The sequence below is a fragment of the Passer domesticus genome, chromosome 7 (genome assembly GCF_036417665.1).
Source record: "Passer domesticus isolate bPasDom1 chromosome 7, bPasDom1.hap1, whole genome shotgun sequence".
NCBI classification, from domain to species: domain Eukaryota; kingdom Metazoa; phylum Chordata; class Aves; order Passeriformes; family Passeridae; genus Passer; species Passer domesticus.
The window spans coordinates 1,851,243-1,868,008 of record NC_087480.1 but is presented as its reverse complement, the minus strand read 5'-3'; the positions used below and the strand labels follow the sequence as shown (position 1 = coordinate 1,868,008).

Sequence of the window (16,766 nt, the reverse complement as noted above, 5' to 3'; positions counted from 1 at the left end):
ACCCTGCTGGTTACACTCCTGTTTAAGCAGCTCTGAAAAAGAATTACCTCGTGGATCATTCAATTGAATTTCAACCTAGAAGTCTTTTCAGCGTAATTCAGTGAACTTTGATTTTTCATTAGTCTAAAATTGGAAGCTGAAAAGTAGTAGCATGTATAATTGCATGTCACAGTGCCTGCAATATACCTTTCTTGCAGTTGTATTTTCTTGATTTTCGTTTTGTGTTGTAGAGTACCTGCATTGTTTTGAAATAGAAAACAATACTTCTGAGGTAGCGTGCATAAAAAGAATTACTTCATGTACTGGGCTGCTCTGGATGGAATTCTTTTCTTTTTTAGAATTGCTTTAGCTAACTTACAGCTCCGTTGGTTGACATATATCAACAAAAATAGATGCAGACAGTCAATTATTTGAATTATGTTCAAAGGTATTCTCATCTCTGTTTCATAAGAGAAGAAATTTGAATGGAGCAGAGCTTTTGCTGTGCCAATTACTGCTGTGCAGCCTCCTGGGAGGAAGGAGCCACTCAAGGCAGGGTTTTGGGGTTTGGGTGGATTTTGGTTGGTTGTACTTTGTTTGGTTTCTCACATTGCTGTCAAAAATCAGACCTGAGAGAACATCAGATTAATTTAGGGGTAAAAACTGCACTGACTTCAGCCTTTTCATCTGCAAAAACCAGTGTATAAAATACACTAAATGGTGATGCTGCTTTTGAGAGAAAAGAAAAGTTTTGGGTGGAGATCTTAAAGGGCCTTTTGTGGTTCCTTTTTAAAATTCCAAGCTGCTTTCTAAAAAACCAGTACCTTGGACAGATCTTAAAGGGCCTTTTGTGATTCCTACTTAAAATTTCAATGCTGCTTTCTAAGATCAGTACCTTGGACAGCGAACTGCAGAGTGGGTGGAAGATTTTGTTTCCTGGAGTAACCAGTGTGTGCTCAGTCCCGTGGCTGAGCATTTCCTGCTGTCCCCAGATAAACAGATTTGGGATTGATCAGGTCAGGGAGATTGCCTGTGCCTGCTTAGGGATGGGGGAATTGTGTGTCCTGTGAGGATTTTGCTCTGACTGAGAACTCACAGGCACTCATGATGTAATTTTCATTGAGAATACATTCCCCACCTTTACTCAATCAATCATTTTAATAAACAATAAAAAAATTTTGCACTTAAAAGTTTTCTTCCCTTCCAAGTTTCTATTAATGTGTCCACAAGCTTGATTTACTGTAGGGTAAAGGGATTTCCTCTTCTAAATCACCAAGATGTTTCTGTTTGTCCATAATGAAATAGTTGGATTTTTTCAATCTCTTGTGTTTGGTGGCTGAAGTTTACCTGGCTATTTGTTTTTGGGAGAATAAAGGAAAATCTCTGAACACAGTGACAGCAAATACAACTGACAGCAGTAAGGAATTTTAAAGATAAAGATGTGAGGAGAGAAGAAAGAATCCTTAATAAAATTAAGGGTTTATCAAGCCTTGTTCTTGGGCTGAAAATTATGTTTTTTGTATGTAATTTTCATGGTATAAAGTATTATCAATTACTGAAAATAATTCCTGGCTCCACAGTTACCTATTCTGCTCAAATTGACTTGTCAAATATTTGACATTCAGATTATTCTCTCTGTTTGAGTGCAACTGCAGAGACTGTTATGGAAAAATACAAGCATTCAGAAATTCAGGTTTTTCACTGGAATTTCATATTAACATTTTAATATTGATTTCTTAATGTTTCCAAAGCACAGGGCAAGGAAAAACAAACTGAATAGCTTCTGCTGGTGACCAGCATACCAGTTTAGATGCTGAAAATTGGTTTTCCAGATTATCAAAGGACAAAGTTGCAAAGTACCAGGTGTTCTTTAGTTTATTGCAAAATGGAGTTGATTGCTGTTCTGGCTGCTTTCCTGATTTTCATAGTCTTCATTAGAATCAGCTAATACATAACAAGCTGAGTCAGCATTTTGATTAAGGAGATTATTCTAATAATAAATTAATAGGCTTTTTACTTTTCAGCAAAATAGCAGCCAGAGAACTCTTAAAGCTTTTGTTTCTATGAGCCTTATCTTCTCAGGCAGGTTCTGGAGCTCCCAAATTTCCTTCATTTGGCTGCAGCAGGAGGATAAACTGCATTCCATGGCAGCTCTGCTATTTAATATTGCCCTTAAGAACAGAAAGCTCAAGCTGAAACCTTCTAGAAAAACTTCTGTAATAAGCAGAACAGTGTAGATTTATAAAATGAAGCCCATTTATTTAAACAACAAAATCTCAATTAAATCCCTGATTGAAATGAATAGAGGTGCTCACTGGGACAGGGTGAGAGCATTGATATGTTACCCCTTTGTCATCCTCAGTTCATCACCTCTTGGTATTTAAATTTCATCCTAATAAAGCAGACTTTTAAAGAAAAACACTGGCAAGAACATGAAGGGTTTGGGGGAGTGCTGTTAATGTCATCATCAGGAACCTTTAACACGTTTCCCACAGTCCTGAGCTAAGGTATTTTTCTGTCTCTTTCTGGTTTGCATTTCTTGTGCAATAGTGCTCCCAAATCTTTCCTTCTAATTCTCTTTCCCCTGGGAAATAATAAAGGCTGTTTTGTTATCCTAACTTACAAACAATCAATGAAATGAAAATGAACTGTCATCTAACAGAAATGCAAATGCAATCTGCCTTAGTCATTTCCCTGCCCTTGCTCATCAACAGATACCCTCAAAGAGCTCTCTGCATACAAGATTGCCTTCTATTTATCTCTGTTTATCTCTCTATTTCATCTCCAGAGAGCGGTGATGCCTCCTGATTCTTTACAGATCCTACCAGAGTTACCTCAGTAATTTAAGATGATGCTCTATGACTTTCACCCAAAAAAACACATTAAATATTTCTGACAGTCAGAGCAACGAGATGTTGGGAAAAAAAAAAACCTCACAAATTACTCCTTGGAAAAAATAGACTCTAAAGATAGAATATAGAGATAATCTCATTTCAGCTTATTAATTATGCCTTGTAAGCAATGAATCAAATCACTTTGCTGTATAATACAATTACTGCTGTAATTTGTAGTCATTACAGTTTGCACTGAGGTATAATTGTGTAATTCATTTTCTGCAGGCTATTGACAGAGAAGGTCTTAACAACTCCAGCATGGAGGCTTTGGGTTTGCTACAGTTTAATTTGCAGATCATTAGCACAATAGACCTAATAGCTTGCTGTGTCTACCCATCAAGGAGTTATTTATGTTTGGAGCAGGCACAAAAGAGAAAGATGAAGAAGAGATTGGAGGTGGAGGCATTATTACCTGGTGCCTTGTTCCCCTTGCAGTCTGCAGCTCTGTGGCTTCAGTCCTGGGCACAGTTAATTCCCTGGTCAGCTGTGTTTCCTAGCAGGTCGTTTGAAGATGAGGTGGCTTTCCTGCCTGCAGTGAATTATTCCAATTAACAAGTTAATATTTTGGCACAGTCGTCTGCATCTGATTAATGTTCATTAAATCAATCGTGATTTGATTGAAATACATTTTTAAGTGTCAACCTTCCCATTGAAATGGAGCACAGGAAGTGCTGTTGCTGCTGACACCTGCTATGGAATAAAATATAACAAATAAGTCATGTTCCAATTGTGGTTTTTCTTCTGGTTCTGTTAAATGTCTGTCCTGACCTTATTCATGGTGGCTTTGGGTTTTTTGGTTTGTTTTCCTTTCTTTTTTTTTTTTTTAATGTGTCTCCATAGCATTTTAAGAATTATTACTTTTACATTTATTCCAGCTCCTTCTCAAATAGCTGGCTGTGCTTCTAAGTTATTGTGAGTACAATTATTCATAATAAATGCAAGATGAGATTAAATGTGCCCACTGAGGAGGAGAAAGAAAGAAAGAATCTTGTATTTGACCCAAGCAACAGCACCCAGGAAATTTATATTCAGGATTATGAAAAATATATTCTGTATGGAAACCATAATTATTTTTCCACACTTCCTGCCATTATTGGAAATTCCCTTTAATTGACCATTCTCAATTAGCATGTTTTCATGGAGTCATAATTTCCACACCCTATCTCCTGAGAGTTACATACATATTACACTGTATTTAGAAAATTAAAAGAAATTACATTCATTACTGTTTACATGTGACTTCTCTTTTAAACTACTCTTTAGGAGGAAAAAAAATAAATTTATAAGTTGCCATTAGGGCCTGCAACCAAATAAAGTTCTTCCATTCTTTTCCTTGATACAAACTTTATCCTCAGAATGCCGAATTCAAATTGTAGAGCCTCAGAAATTCTTTGAAAAAATAATAATGGCAAATGTTGCTATGGTTACAGAGCCATTCCCATTTGCTTTGCTTTTCTGCCTCAGTAATGAAAGTGGAATGAGGGATTTTTATTCCAACTGTCTGTACCATGCTTTATAGGGGAAATGCATATCCCACTAAATATTCCCCATTAATTTTTGAAACCAGAATGTTTTGGGGGTTGGTGTTTCTGAAGCTGTTTTCCCCTGTTTTCTTATTAAAGTTGATTAAAGACAAATATCATCTTAAAAGCTGCAGTGAAAGTGTGAGTTTTGCTCACAATTCCACTTGGATAAAGGACAGACTCAATTTCTATCCTTCCTCAGTCTAACACCCCTTGGGTATAAAATACTGAGCTTGAGTTGCCTTAATTTAGTGAGTTACCTTATTCTCAGGAGTGACTGGCACTGGGGCTTTTATTTTAAGACTGAAGCACAGGATATCCTCAAGATTTCTCAGGCTCATGTGGAACAGATAAAGTAGTGCTTTGGGATGTTCAATTTTATCCTTCTGGGTTGCTGTTGGTTTTTTGGTTTTTTTTTAAGTTGTACTTTTGTGATCAGCTTGCAGTTCCTTGTCCTTCCAACAACACAAACCTCTGTGACCCCAGAAAAATCCTCACAATGCTTCACTTCCCAAGGCACTTCCCTCACTGTCATTTCTACTGTGGCAGAACTTTAAACATTTGGGGAAAGTCTCCTGATTTTCTTATCAACAAAAGCATCACCATCAGCTTTTTCCTGAGAATGAAAATGCATTTGGAAGCAGGGATTTGCAGCTGAACTGCTCTCCTGAGGGCCGTGAGCAGCCTCTGCAAGGCAGCAGAGATGTGGCACCACAGAATCACCCATGCCTCCCCTGGGGCGTCCACTCCTGCTGCAGAGAGCTTTTTGGGAAAAGACAATGCAAATAAAGGCACAGAAACACATCAGAGATTGTGCAGGGGGTTCAGGGTTTGGGGTTTTTTCCCCAAAACTCCATTTGGGATGAGAGCAGGGTTCCATTTCCCAGGAGCTGAAGTCCTGCACTATTTCACCGAGCCCCATCGGGCTGAGGTTCTTTGCTGGCTGCCTCAACAGCACAAACATTTGGAGTGGGGATGGCAGCAGGGCCCTCATTAAGGTTTTCTGATACTTTTCTTAGTAACAAGCAGTTCTCACTAGCTCCCAGCTTTGCCAAGCAGCTATGTGAATTTTTCCATTCTGCATGGCTTTTCTAGATTCTCAGACACACACCCACACCGAGCCAGAATCCCTGTGATGCTGTGCTCCAGTTTATTTGATTATTCCAGCCAAAGCAGTTGAGAGTTAACCTAAGGAAGCAGTATATTATTGTGGGGTTTTTATTTTGGGGGATATTTTCGGGGTTGATTTCAGTTTCCCTTCATTCTCTCGAGCCTTTGATTTTTGGAAAACTTAGACTTTGCTGCAGAAACTCGACTCAATGGACTTTAGCACTTGCCTGCCTTTGCTGCCCCCATGAAAACCTGTCCACATTTTCTAAAGCACAAGACTAAGAACTCCAGCTAATTCCTGGACAGCATTGGTAATGAAACCGAGCCCTTCAGGAGTTTTTTTGCCTGGATATTGTCTGTTCTCACACAGCAGCTGCCTGTGCAGACTCTTAATGAGCCTGCTCAGACTGGGCAGGCAGGAAAGGGAAAGCTCTGGGAATTTGCCATCCTGGGGTGCAGCAGCTGCTTCGGGCTGGAAGGAGGGGTGCACAAGGAGGGCTGGGAGCTGCTGCTCCTCTGAATGCCCTGCTGATGTGGGGGACAAACCAGGCAGGGTCTGAATGTGGGCACTGTGCAATGCCATAATCTAAGAATATTTTAGAGATTCCAAGTTACTTGGTGCCTGAAGCTTGCTCTGACAGAAAAAGTAACTTACAGAGGGGACAGAAGCCTAAAAGTGCAACAGCTGCCGTGCCCTTGGGCTGGGAACTTTAGTTTGAGAGCCAAGCAGCAGCAAAGGACACGGAGCAGCTTGTGATGGAGATCTGAGGCTTGCTCACATTGCTCAGATTTCCTGCTATGTGCTGACAGCACAGAACTGGGGAGATAAGAGGACCTTTGTGATGTGCAGGCAGAGCTGAGACTTTGCAGCACTGTAAAGAAAGAAATAAGTGGGGTTTTTTTTTTCTTTTTTGCACTGGCAGTTGACTGGGCTCTTGAGAAATGGGGAGGAATGGAGGAGAGGAATTGCAGGAATTTTAGAAATGGAAGTTAAAAGTTGAGAATTCAAGAGACTGCAGAGAGGAAGGAGAGTAAAAAAGGGTTGAGAGGAGTCTGGTATTTCAGGAGGGAGAGGAGGGGACCCATGAGATTCTCAGACTGCAGCTGACAGAATAAACATTGTGGAGAGCAGAATAAAGCTCAGGAAAGAACACAGTAGAACGAATTCTTCAAATGTCACAAAGAAGAAAGAGTTTATCCACATAAACTTGCAGAGCCTGGATTTAGAGTTGGACAACAGCAGAAAAATCAGCCACTAACAGTGTCACACCCAGAGCCACCCGTGCCACAGAGGGGTTTAGCATTTGCTGCTGCTCCTGTAGAATTGGTCAGATTATTACTATTATTATTATTACTATCCAATATTTAGCTTTGTTTCTTCAGTGAGAGTCAAATTATAAATTCCTTGAGTCTGTTCAAATTATAAAGTGACCAGAAGTGGGTTAATCTGGAGTACAGTTGATATTCTCTGCTCAGGGTTTATTCTGACTGACCCCTCAAAAGCACAGAAAGGGACACTGGAGCCTTGAGAGACAGCTGCAGACCTAAAAAATTTGACTGAAATGCCCCTGTAACACACTTGAAAAAAAAATAAAGCCATTTTTGTCCAAATGTATTATGGAAGCTGCCTTAAACAATCAATGTTTCTGATTTTTACTTGCTAACACTGTCAAAGAATTTGGACACTCTGTGCAACATCAGAATCTAGGAATATTTTAAAGATTCTAAGTAACTTGGTGCCTAAAGCTTCTTTGACAGGAAAAGTAACTTATTCAAGTTTCAGTTTTGTATTTCTGTGAAATTTATCTTCAAATATTTGACTGAAGTTTTGAGACGTCTCTCTTGATTTCGTGAGATGTGAAACGTTTAATTAAAATTGACTTAAAATCTAAAGAAATACATGGAGAACTGGTTCAGATAACTTAAACACGGGGTAGGGAAAGACTTTATATATTTGCATATTTTATTGCTGGATATAAAAAGCAATTTTTCAAATAAATGCCAGTTCTTCTGAGCCTTCCACATTTATCTGCAGAAAGATCAAACAGAGTATGAAATTTCAGAATGCTCTGACTTCCTAAGCTGCACTAAAAATATTTTAGTTCTGGCTGTCCAATGTAAGTTACTGGAGGATGTTCTGTGATTTAATTGGTCTCTACTGGTTTTATGCTCAAAGGACAGTTCCTTTCAGATAGCTGGCAAAACTCTTGTAAGAAAAATAGCAATCAATATCTAAGATGGGGTTATTAAAGGAAAATCTTACTTTCTTTGTCTAGCTCAGTTTAAATTTTTATATATTTTTTTTCAATTTTAGTCACTGAAATATTTTTTTTAATTATTAATGCTGCTCTGTCTGTAATTTTATGCCCTTTGTTGTTTTCTAGAACTGACTTCACTATGGGATGAGAGCTGTTGAAGTTTAGATTGACATCCTTTGCCATTTCCCAGACAGAATTCCCACCCGCCCCAACGCCTGAACCTCTGAGAGCAGCACGAGCCCCCCTGAGCACTGGGAGCATCTGCAGAGAGTTAAACAAAGAGGATTTTAATGCCTTAAACGATCTCCCAGTTAAACCTTCCCAGCTGCTAGGAGATGTGTCCTACTAAAAACACTCTATGCTGTCCAAATATGCTGTTTTATGAAGTATAAATCATTTTCCAAGTGATTCCTTATCTGGGTTTTTACTGTTTACACCTGCAGATATCCAAAATTTGCCATCAGTCTATGCATTTTGGGCCTGGAGCTGTCTTTGTCACACCCCACACATTCACTGGTGTGACAGATTTATACACACAAACTGTTTTAGTTGTCCCCAAAAACAAAGAGTGATTACTGATATCGATTCTTGCTTAATACAAAGGGTGATCACAGAATTATTAAGGTTGGAAAACATCTCCAAGGTGACCAAATCCAACCTCTGGGAGATGGCTGATTGGGCATGGTGGTTTTGGGGCTAAGTGCCACCAGCTCCACTCATTTATTGAACTCATCCAGGGCTTGTGGCTCCTCCACTTCCCTGGGCAGCTCATCCCAATGCCAGACCACTCCTGCAATTAAGGAATTTTTCCTTATATCCAACCTGATTATTGATTTTTACTTAAAAAAAAAAAAAAGAAAAACAAAAGAGAGAGAAGGTGATTATTGAGTGATTCTTTATCTAGTGAATTCAGCCCACTACTTACAGTGAATGCTAGAATAATCAGTTTTTAACAAGTGGAAATAAAGGTGTAGCAGGAGGGCAAAGGAGTCTGCAGAACTTCAGATGTTTTTGGCAGGTGGAAACTCATTAAAACTGCACATGCTTGAGGAGGTGGCAGACAGATTCTGTGCTGCTCTTGAGACAATGCTCACAGAAATATTCCTGTTTCATCTGCCTGATAAATGGTGATCTTGGAAAAGAAAGTGGTTCTTCTGCAGGCAGCTGTGCAATTCAATGCCTCACACTTCCCCTCTCTGAGCACCATAAAGATGAAGTCTATTGCCTTAGACATTTACAAATCAAATCTTTTCATGGCACTAAGTGCTGCTGGAGAGAAGCACAGGTGGAAAATCCCTGCTTGGCTCTGAAGGGAGGCAGCAGCAGGGCTCACCCTGCCTCAGCAGAGCTGCACCCCTGAGCAGCACCCGTGCTGAGAACAGCTCTGCTTTTGGTGCTGGGAAACAACACTGCACTTCCAGTGATGGAAGAATCTTCCGAGAACTCCAGGATGGCTCACTTCTCATTTAAGTTAACCAACTTCTCATTTAATATGTCTAACTTCTCATTTAAGTCCTGCACTTCAACCAAAAACCGCCTGTCCATCCCCTCTCTGTGGGTCCAGCTCTCTGATGCTGCAGCTCTGGGGTTTGAGCTGTACTGCAGAAATATCTGAATTTGGGGGTAGGATTGCTTTTTCATTTATTTTTCCCTTTTTTTTAATTTATGGAAGCACAGGCATTTTTTTTCTTTTTTTCTGTGTGCACACAGAGCTGCCAACCACACGTCTGGGGAAGGGCTGAAGGTTTGAGGAGGCTCTGGAAGGGGCAGGACAAAGCCCCTGCCTGGATTGCAGTTTTTTTTCAGCCAGTGCCACTGGCCATGGACCTGCATAAAGCTTCCACACACTTTAACAATTTGGAGGATTTCAATTAAAAGGAAATTATAAGTAGTTCTGTCGCTTTCCCCTTTCTTCTTCTCCCCTTTCTTTCTTCCCTTTCTTTGTAGAAGTAGATAAATTGATTGAACACTGTTTTCTTTTATGGTCTTCAATTGTAATGCTTCATAATATCAAACCACCATCAGAGCACTCACAACTAAAACAACAATGTCAATTTGATTTTAGTTTAATCTAATTCAGGATAGAGCTTTAAATCTTATATAACACATATGGCAATCTTTATTTTTATCTTCTGGGAAACTTATACCAAGAGTTTGAAGCAATTTAAACCTTTAAACTGAGAATTATATCAACCCAAAAATTGGTCAATATTGGGACAAAAGTTGATTTTTGAGCCCTCAGCAGATCTGGAATTGCTTTCATGAACTGACCCCCAGTTTTTTTGGGTTTTTATTTTTATTTTTGATATATAAAGATGTGAGTGGTATCAAGATGTCACTCGATAAAGTTCTTTCTTCCACAAAAGCACAGTACTTTAAAATTCCAAGTGATAGAGGAGGCTTTTCTGGCATGTAGCAGGAAATATTCTGAGTGACTCCAGCATGGTTTTCCTCTTGTCAACAAGTTAATTTGAAGAAAAATAGCTGTGCTTCCAAAATAATAGTGTCTCCTGTCATAGAATTGCTGAACACTTGGTTCTGCTACACGGATTTTTATTAGAGAGAAGCAAGACTAATTTACAAACATCAAGAGGCAGAATGTGATAAACCTGGCTGTGCTTGGATGTTTAGAGAATCTGCACTGTCAGTTTAGCTACAAATGTGCTGTGGCAGTCAGGAACACTTGCCAAACTTCACTGCAGCCAAAGCCCACTTTGTATTCTAAAAGGATTTCTTGGTTTTCTGAGACAGACAAAGGTCATAAAGCCTGACTTGATGTAGTGTATGTCTCCATCATCTGGGTATTCAAAGACAGAAGCTGAAGTCCTTGAAGTCCATTGCAGCTATGCAGTTACATGGATTAGAAATGTACACTTGAATTTCTTTCGTCTGGTATTTTCATCTGAGATGCAAAGAGGTGGAGGGAAAGAATGAAGCAGCAGTAATGGATTAAAAAAGCTTTTAAGCTCATCCTAAAAAGAAATATATTGCATCTATCCATCAGTTACATTGCCCACGACCATTTTAAAAATTCTAAAAGTCCAACACCTTTTTGACAGTGCTTGTCCATAAATGTGTATTGCAATTCACTGCTTCATTCAGTATTTTGCACTGATGCAAAATATTATGAATTCATAATTGCCCACAGCATGGACAAAACCACCTGAGTTTTGCTAATGACAATTTCCCAAACTTCTAGAACTCTGTCAGCACAGCCTTCAGTAATTTGCCTCCTTTTGTATTCTGATGAAGCCTGGAAACAGCTACAAAAACTGATAGTGTGCTCCTGGGTCTGGCTTTGTATGGCATTGATTCCTCCTTTCTCCTAAAAAGAAACACCTCATTATGGCCTCCCTGCCACCTTTGTGAACACAAGCTGCTACATCTCTCTCTGTCTCTCTCTCCTGGATATTTTTCAGAACTTCCACATGGACTTTTTTATCACTGTTCACCTCAAAAGATCCTAAGGCACCTGCTGAGGTACTCCCTGTGCACCCCTAGTCCTTGTGATGCAAACACTAAATGGCATTTGCAGTGCAAAGCTGGTTTGATTTGTTTCTTCAGCAGCAAATCAGAGGGTGGATTTTTAACTCTAAGGACACCTTCTTGTCTCCAGAAGGAGATGGAGCACTGCTACCTGTGCTGCATGTAAATGAGAGTCAGCCCTGTAACTGAGGGGCTGAGCCTGGGTAATTCTGACCTCTGAAATGGCCGTTGTGTTTATCAGAACACATATGTATCCCAGCTACAAATCAGCAGTAAATTATACAAGTCAAGGCCTCTTTGACTTGAAACAGCTGCTAAAGGCAGAAATCAAACACGCAGACACCCGACAGAACCCAGTCCTGGCAGGCTGCAGTGGGAGCTTTCAAACACCACCCAGAGCTTTTACCAATGGTTTTGCTTTCACTTTCATCAGTGTAAAGGCATTACGTGATTCCCTCTGAAAATAAAGATATCCAAGGAAGATGAAATAAGAGAAAAATCTATATCTGAATGTATTATTTGGCTGTTGCCTCAGAGAACAGCTCATTGCTGCAGTGCTCTAACGAGGCACTCTGTGCTGGGCTCTGACTGCATTCCTAATGACACAGTTCTGCTCTCTGCAGCCTCAAACAGCATTTCTGTAGTGGCACACAAAGGCAGAGCATGTTACTTTTGATTGCACGGGAAAAGTTGGAGAATGTTCAGAACTCCCAACCTCAGCACGTCCAGAGCAAATCTGCTTGGACAGAAAGAACCAGAGAATGGGAAAGGAGAAAGGGATTTCCAGTTAATGCAGAAGGGAGCTGCCACCCAAGACTGGCACATGGGACTGTGTCAGGTTCAGGGATCTGTGTCCCAATTCCCTGTGGAATCTCCTTCAGCGGGAGAGAGGGAACATTGCAAAATCCTGCTGTGAAGTGACTGAGGCAGTGAGAGAACGAGAGAGGGGCTCAGGTGAAACCACGACCAGAGTCAGAATCCCAGAATGGTTTGGGCTGGGAGGGAGCCTAAAGCCCATCCCACTCCACCCTGCCATGGCAGGGACACCTTCCACTGTCCCAGGCTGCTCCAAACCCCATCCAACCTGGCCTTGGGCACTTCACAGCTCTTTGGGCAACCTGTGCCAGGGCATCACCATCCTTCCAGGGAGATTTTTTCCTAATATCTACTTCAAACTTGTATATTCACTCTTACAGGGGAGAATTTTGCCTAATTTCTACTTCGAACTTCCTCCCTGTCATTTGAAGCTGTTCCCCCTTGTCCTGGCACTATATGCCCTTGTAAAAAGTTTCTTGATGAAAGGTATCTAGGCAAAAATAATTTAGTTTTTTCTCCTGGCTTTCTCAGTGTCTGCTAACCTGAGGTTTTCTGAGGGAGAGGACAGGAATAGACATTAAATCAGACCTAAGATCTTCCTTCTCTCACCCCTTAATGAATGCCATAAAACCCAGGCTGCTGGGTCCCTTATTATCAGGTAATCATGCTGGACCTAAAATAACTTCCCTTCTGAAGCTTTATCAGAACCTGACCTTTCTTTAAAACCTTTTAATAAATTGTCACTTTCTTATGAAATTAATCTTGGAAAAAGACCCGGCCAAGAGTTTGTTCATGGACTTTTACTTTAGACATCAGTATGATTGTGCATTCATGACTAAACACACGCTGTCCTTCCAGCACTACTGACCAAACAGCATTTTAATTTTATTTTCAGCCATAGGCCTTTTTCCTGATCTTTTTGTGTAACTAAAAAGCTTTGGCAACTATAGATGCAGGCATAATTAATAAAGCCTATTGTATTTATGGCAGTATTTTAAACTTCTCAGTGGAGCACTTTGATTTTGAGAGCAAATGTGTAAAAATCTCCATCTCTTTTCATGCCAGTGTGATAACAAAGGAAGAGTTTCAGAGCTCTGTCACTCCCTTCACATTCTGTTTACAATAGCAGCCAGCCTTTTTTTGCTTTATACTTGCTTGAACAGTTACCTGGCAAACCTGGGGACTGGTTTGTGCTTTTCCCCCATGGCAGGAAAGAGAACCAAGCCGTAACTATACCACAAATAAATACCTGAGAGATTTAACCTCTGGCCAAGTACAGGCCGAGGACAGATGGCATTGCACCTGCCTGTGAGCATCACCAAAATAAACAGAGTCTCCTCAGGAAGCTGGCAATCCATCACAGTAACTCACAGCTGAGGAGGAATTCCTGGATAATCCCCACAGACCCAGGCACTGCCAGGATTCCCTGCACCTCCCAGCAGAGCCCTGCACTGCTGGACACCACTGGGTCATACAGACCCCCACTAAGTGATGCAGCTTATTCTAAATGAATGGGTTTTGTCTGACTTGTTTTCCTCAGAGTAACACTGCTCCCTCACTGTCCAACAGCTACAGGAGCAGTTTCCAACATAAACTCATCCCAGGACATGGTATTTATACCTGTTCTTTGCTAAAAATCAAACAGCAACTAACCAGTGAAACAAAACAAACAAAAAACCCACACAACAATCCACCTTTTCTAGAAGGGAAGGTCTCATTTTCAGGCATTTATCCTTCCCAGACTAGTTTGGGCTGCAGTTTGACACAGAATTGTCCAGAACTGTGGTGGGCAGGCAGCCTTGGCTGATGACCAAATTGGACCCAGCTCCTGGCTCACCCTCCCCTCAGCTGGACTGGGGGGATAAACAGGGAGAACACAAACAAGGAGCTTCAGGACAGACAAGGAGATTGCTCCAGGTGCACCCAGTGCAGCAGCTCAGCCTTCTGTTCATGTGCACAGCTAATAGAGAATTGTATTTTAACCTGACAAAGCCAGAGTCAAAGTGATATCAGTCTTTGTTATCAGCTTGTCAGCCCCCTAAGAAATACATTCCATCATCGCTGTGGGAGTTTCAGTCATTTAGATGGGAATTCCTCTTCATAGGTATGCTCTACACCAGGTGCCAAATATAATCATCTGTAATATTACTGCTGATGTATTTCAACACTTTTCATGTTTAACACTTTTCATGTCCCTACACTTGTATGTGGTTTTATCATGTAGGAAGTGTCTGAATTTAAATTTGTATGTCCCATCCATGCAGGACATCTTCCTCTTGGAACTTGAAAACATTACTGCACTTCTCAAATGTGACAGCAAGACAAGGTAACAACAATTTATCTCAAATCCAATTAAAATTTTTGAGCAGTCTAAGCTACCACTGAACATTTTTTATCCTGGTCTGTTTATGCAATGTCCTATGAGCTTGGTGGTGCAGCAGGAGTGATTTTACAATATTTTCTTACCTCAACTTTAGATATTCAGGGTGCTTCTCTCCAGCCTGCCAGCCAGCTGCAAACGGCTCTGCAGTTGTCTCTCCACACTACAGATTGGCCTTCTGGGAGGGAACAGGGACCAAGTGAGAAGATGGCATTAATAAAAGCTAGACAGGCTCTCCCACATTTTGTATCAGACTCCCAAGCCACAAATCTGGGCCAGATCTTTCCCGAGTACTTCTGGCAGCTTTTCTATCCATGGTGCTGTAAATGTGTAACAAGGAACAGTAATTTTAGCTGATTTTTTATTATTTTAGTGAACATGTATATAAATTTTGCATAAATAGAGATATTTAGAACTGTATCTATAACTTTAAGGTTTTTTTTAAGAATTGTTTGAGTAATATAAGCACCATCTTTTTCAGATTTTAAAGAGAAGTAGAGGACTTTAGCCTGTAGCAAAGGGAGGGGAAGGGAAGGGCTGTTAGCAGTAGCTGCCACTATTGCCAGAATTTTCAACTGCCAAATCCATAACACTTTGGGTCTGAAGTTTTCTGAAGGACAAAGCACAGCCCCTATTAATTCCCATCTTAAAAGTTCCATCTCCAAAGTCTGTCTTATTCTTTGATGTGTAAAAACTGAAGTGCATCCAGGATGAGGACTCACCTGTGAAAACATGGCAATTAGTTCTGCATGAAAGCAATCAAGTCAAATTCAAGAAGAAGAACAAGCTCTTCTGTCTCAGAGACTGTCCCAGAAGACCCTGCCAAAAGGATGATCAAGAATACTGGGGAATATTTAACAGCAAAAGAATATCTTGTTTGAAAAATAAAAGAGTGGTCCTCAAGCCACTCAATTTTTGGTCTAAAGAGTTAAAAACCAAAAAGCAGAACAAAACTTTAAGGTGTTAGGTCTGGAAAAAATGGAAATGAGCTGGAATTTGTATTCTGAAGAAGAGCTAAAGTAGAGCAAGAGAAGAAAACAGCTGCTTCAGGAATACAAACACTAAATTTATGGATGCTGAGAGGACAGTGGGATTGAGCTGTTTAATGCATTGTGTAGAGCACCACAACTGTTGGCTTAGAATATTTAACCAGGAAGGCTAAAAACTTAGAGCAGGCTGGACAAAGTTCATCAGTGGGTTACCTCCTCATTCTTTTTGATTATTTTTGAATGATTTCTTTTCCTGGTGAAGCCTGGATAAACTGTATTGCAATAGAGAAGGGCCTCAGAAGTAGCAGTGGCAGTCCCAGGCAGTGGTGAGTCCCTGGTGACACTGAAGTGACACCTGGACCAAGCCAGGCCAACAAGGTTTGCTCACCACAGCAGCCACCACAGCATTTAATTATTGCACTGCATTATTGCACAGTTCATCTCCTAAATGGCTCCTTCAGAAAGCAACAAAGAGCAGAGATACTGAAACCTAACTCAGATGAGAAACACAGACTTAATTCCAGGAGTGAAAGAAATGTAATGTCACCAGGGAATCCAGGAACAGGGCTGTCAGGGATGTGGGGTTTCTCATATGCTTGCCACAAAATTTTAACATCGCTTTCTCATTCTTATTTTTTGCTTTCTGTCTCAAATTTGGTGGCTTTAATCACCCTCAAAACAATGAAAAGGTTACCTTACACATAAAAATGGATAGGCTAATAAAATATTATCTATTTTTTATATATATGGTCTGCTACTTACCCTCAAACCAGCTGCAGCAGGTAAAGGAAGAAGGGGAAATTTGCCATTCTGATTATCTGTTGCTGTTTTGATTATCCTGACAAGCTCTGCAAGCCTGTACCAGTGGCAGAGGCCTGGACAGAATTAGAATACATTAAAATTTGAATTAGCTAATGAATACAAAAGGCTACTGAAGCCTTCTGTCCCTACAAGCATGTTTATACACACAGCCCACACTTTGCAGCACTGGACCAGAAACAAAACCTGATGAGCTTTAACTCATCCTCAGGAACAATTTCTGTCCTCACAGAGTGGAATTTGGATCACTGGGTAGGGAAAGGGATCCATGCATGCCTGGAGGGATCGGCCACTGAGGAGTGGCAGACTGCTCCTGACATAAGCCAATAACTGGTCCTCTCAGGAGAAAATGCTGTGGAGAGCAAATGTCATTTCTCTGCAGGGAGTAAACGAGCAGAACTCTGCTCACTGGGGCTCCTGGCTGCTCACTGCTCGCTGGCAGCACTGACTTGCTCTGTTACACACGCCCCAGCGAGGCCAGGAGAGCCTTGGAGCTCCTGCCTTGAGGACAG

At 40.7% G+C, this 16,766-nt stretch overlaps 1 long non-coding RNA gene across 1 annotated transcript in view; it reads right to left on the bottom strand.

Annotated features, from left to right (window-relative positions):
- Positions 1-16,766, bottom strand: part of LOC135304232 (uncharacterized) — a 295,038-nt gene that overhangs the window by 206,001 nt on the left and 72,271 nt on the right. Inside the window, exons 12-15 of the long non-coding RNA XR_010365651.1 lie at positions 16,198-16,310; positions 15,169-15,265; positions 14,533-14,624; positions 3,286-3,402 (exon numbers count right to left, since the gene is read on the bottom strand). This is a non-coding gene — a long non-coding RNA (uncharacterized LOC135304232). The remainder of the gene's footprint in view (positions 1-3,285; positions 3,403-14,532; positions 14,625-15,168; positions 15,266-16,197; positions 16,311-16,766) is intronic.